This window comes from Entamoeba invadens, assembly GCF_000330505.1.
Source record: "Entamoeba invadens IP1 unplaced genomic scaffold scaff_1105074725591, whole genome shotgun sequence".
NCBI classification, from domain to species: domain Eukaryota; phylum Evosea; order Mastigamoebida; family Endamoebidae; genus Entamoeba; species Entamoeba invadens.
The window spans coordinates 267,015-274,352 of NW_004191750.1; positions in this window are offsets into that span (position 1 = coordinate 267,015).

Below are 7,338 nucleotides of genomic sequence, written 5' to 3' on the forward strand. Positions count from 1 at the left end.
TACTAACGAACATGGAATTAAAGTGTTTCGAATGTGTACTCGAAAAAATCAGTAGATTAACCATTCAACTCTCCAAGTTGAATGGTTAATTATCAAAAAAACAATTATCAAATTAAAAAAAATGATAATCATTTGAACTTGTTGTCTACAATAATATTTCCATGCAAATATTATTCAAAATAGACGAGGTGGGATTTGATGACTACAATGACAAAAAAAATGTGTGAAAATTCTTGTTCCAAAAAGTGTTGACAATGAAAGAGTAAAAGTTTGTAACAGTCGTAGTAAAAAGAGGATGACAATTGTGTGTATGATATCGTTATTTGGACAAAATTTATTGTCATGGATCCGTTTTTTACAAAAAAATCCAATTGAAACAGTTAAACTAAAATGTGATGTTAGTTTTTATTGTTCTGAAAGTGGGTTCGCAAAGAAAGATATTTTTACGCGTTGGTTTTGTGATAGAGTTATGCCAACAATTACAGCAACAAAAATTAAATATGGGTTCAACATCAAAACATAGTCTCTTATTATCATGGATGGGTTTAGTGGCCACGATTTGGATGTTTTGAACTCAATTTGTGAAAAAAACAACATCAAGATTCACTCTTATGTACCACACATTTCTCACTTCTCGTCCAACCATTGAACTTGTGTTTATCCGACCGAGTGAAACATAAAAAATCGTCATCAACTCCGATTGCTACAATTGAACAATTAAGAAGTATGAGCTCGTTTACAATTGCAAGCCACCAACCAATCGATTCTCATTTTTCACCATTTGGAGAAGCAATGAAAGAGTTGTTATGTAAAATTGCACACTCGTCAAAACGTCAAATGATGCAGTTAAACAAGGAAAGAGCGCGATAATGGAGATAGTCTTTTAAGAATCATGAGAGAAATATACAATTCAATGGATTTGGCATCGACACACAAAAACATTATTGCTTCTTTTGAAAGAGGAGTTATGGTGTCAAGATTTGTTGATAACAAATGGTGTTTTTATGTTGACGTGAAAAGTGTTGAAAGAGCACTAAGAGTTTCATTTTTATTATGATTCAAGAAATGCTTCAGATCAACACATCATGATTAAATTGACGGCACCAAACAATTCAAAAGAAAAAATAAAGTCATTGACAGCAGCAATACTTTCGGATTTCAAACGAGTGAAAGTGTAAAACTGTATTATGTTTCTTGTTTTTCTTCTTGCGTTCAAACTGAAAATCCTTGTGTATTAAGTCATTTTGAAAACATTACATCTGTTTAAAACAAGTTGAATCGTAATATTTTTAATTGGTAAGCTGATGAATTAAGATAACAACTCACCAATTGAAAATTAAACGAGTGATTATTTGGAATTGTATGAAGATAAGCTACTGGAAATTGCTAATGAACTATGAAGTTATTTTTTTGTGATTTGTGTCAAAACACTTTACTTAATTTTGAAGAGTTTTTTACTCAAAAATAAAGATTTACAGTGTAAAATTGAATTATTTACAGAAATGATACCTTGGTTTATCAAAAACAATTGCTAAATTTGTCATTGAGCAATTGTTTTAAACTGTGATTTATTACAATCATAAAAAGCAAAAACTTTGTTGTAAAGTCATTCCAAATAAGTGTGCAACTTTATTTTTTTCTTTGTTTTTTACAAGGGATGAAGTAAAATAGTGAAATAATTTTACTGAAAATTTATGTTTTAGTAAATTATTTGGTGAAACCTTTTCACCAAATAGAATTATTTAAGGTTTTGAATTTTGGTTTTGTTTATAAAGAATAATTTAATAAATATCATTTTAATGTTTTTGGTTAAAACAATTTATGCATTTTGAAAAAAAATGAAAAATTCAAAATGATTTTTTCTTACAATTACCACAATGATCGGCAATATTCATCTTATTGTAAATATTTTTTACTTATCATAAATAAAAAACAATTTGCATAAAACGTGTTTCAATAAATATTTAAACAAAACAACACTATATTTAATAAAAAAGGTACAAATCAAAAACATATTATTTGAAAATCTAGGATATATATTAAAAAATATAATATAAAATACATTGAGAAATGCTCATAATTAATTTAATTTATTATTATAAGCATCAATTATCGAAATATCATTTGTACAACATCTGAAAGTGTTTTGGATTAATTAACTCTAACAATAATTTGTAACCATCTGTTTATTTTGTTTTGAAAAATGCTCTTCAATATTATTATTATAATTTGAGACATTATATTTCAAAACAAAACAAATGTAATATAATAATTATGAATTTAAATCGTTATATTTTTGATAATAAAAATATATTACCGATGATTATATTATTACGATTTTACCAATCAGACATATTCTTAAAATAACAACAACTTTAATTTATGACTTATTATGTCAAGTAACATTGTATTGCAATATTTATTTAAAAATGTGACATAAAACGCATATTTTTAAAAGACAATATTTCTTTTATAATATGAAAATAATGTTTATTTAAAATAAGTACAAAAACAAAAATTAAATATCACTTACATGCACTCTACGTTTCTTTTCATTACATTAATTGATAAGTATAGTAGTTAATTTTAAAATGATATATAATAGTAAATGATAATCAATAATTATAAACAAAAAATGTCAATCGTTTTTAAATTATGTGTCATATTGTAATATAATTTGTTTGTCGAATCTAAAATAAAATTTTGTTATTTTTATGTTGTTTTCACTTATATTAACGTATCAGCTTCCAATGAAATACAAATATTTTCTCATCAAACATGTTTATATTTATTAAAAAACAAAAGTAACATTTGTCTTGTTTTTTTCAAAAAAAATAATTTAATGATATTGGTTATTGTTGGATTTTTTTGGTCTTTTTTGTTTTTTATTCATTTTTTAAACATCAACTGAGTAGTATATAAATTGTGTAGATTTAGGGGGCACCCCATTTTATCTATATTTTATAATACTTTAATTAAATCGCGAGGGGACGTGTTTTCAAAATTTCCCAAAATATCAACATCTTTGATGTCTCTAGAATCTCACATTCGTTTCGATTCTTCGGAGATGCAGTCTCCTTTAGGAACCTTTGGTCCGTTCGGTGTAAATTTATATATAGTAAATTTGTATTAATGTAATTTTATAGTAAATTTATATTAATGTAATTTTTTATTTTCCTTAAAATGACGGAACAAATTAATAAACTTGATTATGATAAAGATGTTGATGATTATGTTAAATATGATTTAGATAACAAATCCTTATTTTTCGATCTTGAGTGTGAATATAAAATTTCAATTAGAAGAATGGAAAGATTCAAAGAATATTTGAATGATTATCTTTACACTATACAAAGTAATGAAAATGTAATATGTAATTACCAAACTAAAGAAGGTTGGAGTAAAACATATCCTTTAACAGATAAATATGCTTTGAACAAATTGATTAACGTTCTAGAAACAAGAATATTAAATCATGATGAAATAATTAAAGCTGTAAACTCGGATTATGATACCGATATACCAGAACCTAAAATTGTTATAAAAATAAAAGTATCTATTTGTAAATATTAATTCTTAGCCTAAGACGTGAGTTTCTCGTCAAATAATTTACTAACATCTAAATTATTAACAGTAATGTAATGTTCTAATATCGGAAGCATCTTATTAATAATTCCATCTCTCATATTATTTTGATTGTTTTCTAATTCTTCTATTTTATTAAGTAATAATACTAATTGTTCTTGCTTTACGCCCTCTATATTTTTGACTTTATTATTAAGATCATTTTAGTGATTCTAACTTGTTTCTTAATTAATGTTTGTTTACCTTTAATTTTACAAAATACACAACCATTAATATAAATTGTAGCATATAAATCTTTTGTATTTATTGAGTTAACTTCTGGATTATTATTAATATATCTATTGATTTCCTTGTTACATTGTTTATACATATCTAATTCTTTTAAATTGTATTTGTTTATTATCTTCTGTAACGCAATAATATGTTTAGAAGTAATATCAGATAAAGTTTCAGCATTCGGCGTGAGTTTATCGTCAATATAATATTCATCTTCACTTTCGTCATTTGGAGAATAAGACATACCAAATACTGTTTTTGGTGTTGCATCGGAGATGCCTTTATGTGTTAGAACTTTGCTCCCGCTTAGCGTTGCATCTTTGTTCCCGCTACGCATACATGTCGTTTCTCTTATTTTAATAATTTCAGAAGTATCTATTTGTTTTAATGGGTCCGTCTTTGTAGTTTGATTTGTTATGTCTGAAGATAACAAATTTTTGAAAAATGTTTTTAATGACTTTGATTGAGAAGTATTATCTGTACTCATTTATATTAAGATAAAAATAAAAATATATTATTTATACATTACTAAATGTATTATTAATAAAGTGATATTAATGTATTATTATAATAACTATAAAAATAACATACTCAATAGATGTCTTCAGATAAGATGTAAAATATATTACTTTGTTTTTACAATTTATGAAAACCTTATAACTACAGTTCGTACGAAAAAATACATTTAGGTTAAATAACAGTAAATATCTATTAAATTACTGAAGTGTAATTTCATTAATTAAAAATATTCTACCATCTTTTCCTTTACAATAACCATGATCAAAAAAGTTTTGAAATTTTTGATAATTATCTTTACTATTTAAACACATCGATATTTCATAATTTTTTTGAATAACATCAGGACTAACATAATATTTTACAATTATATCTTTTATATTATTATTTCTAATAAACTGATTAAAGTATTCTTTAAATTTATTAATTCTTGTTTTAAATTTAGAAGAATCACAATCTAAGTTAGCTACAACTTTATTATCGTCTTCATTATAATAAACATAATCATTTACGTCTTCAGCCTTCGGCAAGAATACATCGCAGAAGAGGACTCCACATCCTTTGGATGTGTAGATGCTTTGCTCACTTGATTCATCATCACTAGATTCACTTACATGTTCACTTTCAAGTTCACTAATATTTTCAGAATCATCTATATCTTCATCTGTATTTTAATTATATAATAATTTTAAAGGACAAAGCTCGATATACTTCCTAAACGCTTCATTCATATACTGTTCCGTCATTTTAAGGAAAATAAAAAATTACATTAATATAAATTTACTATAAAATTACATTAATACAAATTTACTATATATAAATTTACACCGAACGGACCAAAGGTTCCTAAAGGAGACTGCATCTCCGAAGAATCGAAACGAATGTGAGATTCTAGAGACATCAAAGATGTTGATATTTTGGGAAATTTTGAAAACACGTCCCCTCGCGATTTAATTAAAGTATTATAAAATATAGATAAAATGGGGTGCCCCCTAAATCTACACAATTTATATACTACTATTGCAATAATAATTAAATGTTGACAAAAATCGAAAAACTATAAAATTAAATTACAATTGATGATAATGCAAAATGTTATTACTTTTTTGATTTTTAATAAAAATGTTTTTTAAAATATAGGGATCTTTAAGATCGTAAATTGGAGAAATATTTTACCAATTTTTTCTCTTTTTTGGTAAACAGGTAAAATGGATTTTACTTCATCCCTATTTATAAATTATAACAAAGGTGAAACTCTATTTTTCAACAATAACAAAAACAATAACAAAAATGGAATTAGGTTATAAATCAACATAAAATATAACTCGATATTTGAATGATAAGTTCAACTGCTTGTTCTAATAAAAAACATTAAAATTCCAGAATTCCAATTGTCGTACAGAACGAATAAAAAGGCGTTGTATATCGATTGTGGATGGAGCAAATGATAAACATCTCGTTTATAAAAAATAATGGGAAAAGCCAATTCGTGTGATTCAATGACTTTTTCCCTGCAAAAATTACGGTAAACACGAGACTGTTGAATGGTGCAACCCAAAAAACTAATTGAGAAAAATTGTGCAACTTTAGTTATAGTTTAGTTATAGTATATTAATTAGAGTAAGAGTTTTAAAGAAATTTGTTTGTGTTTTCTTGTTATGTTTATAAAAACATATAATTGTTTTATTATAATTATACTATAAACAAAGTTGCACTGACACGTCAAAGTTGCACGGTTTAAAGAATGACTTTAATTATATTTTTTTGTTTTTGTTTTTTAAATGAAATATTTTGAAAAGTAGACAAATCAAGTTTTCAATGAAAAATTTGTCTATTTAAACAATTTATCAATGATAATGAAATGTTTACATGTATCAAATTTAATGATTATTATTATCATTCTTTGTTTTTAAAACAGAAACCAAAAATTAATCAAGAAGCAATTAATTATGTATTTGATGGTTGTAGGCCACTCAGAAAAGTATCGAAAAATCATGATTATCATTCAACTTTTTCATCATTGTGGCGATTAGATGACAAATTTTTTAGTTTTTATACCCAACCTTTGTTTTTGACAACAATATTTTTAATTATTCTAATACTATTTAAACTATACACATTATGAAAATACCAATCAAAAACAAACTGAAAAAATTTATAAATACTTTTTTTCCTATTTCTATTTTATAAAAAAGACAATTCTAGTTGTTATAATAATTTTATTATAAAATAACTACAGTCAATAATGTATATTTGTGGTACAACAAATAGATAACTGGTTTGTCCTTCATTTAAAAATATATTCTTGAATTTAAATTGTTTGTGGAATTAAAACATAATTTAATTTAAATAACTTTCAATATTAAAAAACAATTTCGCATTCTACTTTACGAAAAATAGATGTGTATTTATTGATTGTGTTAAAAGAGACCCTTTTAACTGGTATTGTTGATTTACTTCAATATGTTGCAATTTTTAATCATTTCATTGTATTATAATTAATTATTATGTTATTATTAAATAGACATTATTTAAAAATTGAAAAAAATTTCTTAATTACTTTTGGCTGGAATTGTTTAAGGTCTTTGTGAATGCTAACCTTCATCCATCTGATAAAAAAGGTGAGTTTGTGGTTCGTTTTTGTCGACCGCAAAAAGAGTTGTTCTTCCTTTCCCATTTTACCTGCCAAATAATTTGGACTTTCTTGTGAATGAATGAAAATGAACCAAAATCAAGTTTTGGTTCATTTTGGTTTTTTTTAACGACTTTATATTAAATTATGTATATTTGAATTTAAACAATATCTTTCTTTGAAAAATTAAGACAAAACATATTATTATTTTTCATTTTATTTTTCTTTTATCTTTGAGAAAATAACAATAAAATATAAAAACATATACTGAACGAGTAGTGAATTAGAATACATCTTATTTCTTCTCCTCTTTCTTTTCAGTAGCAGCC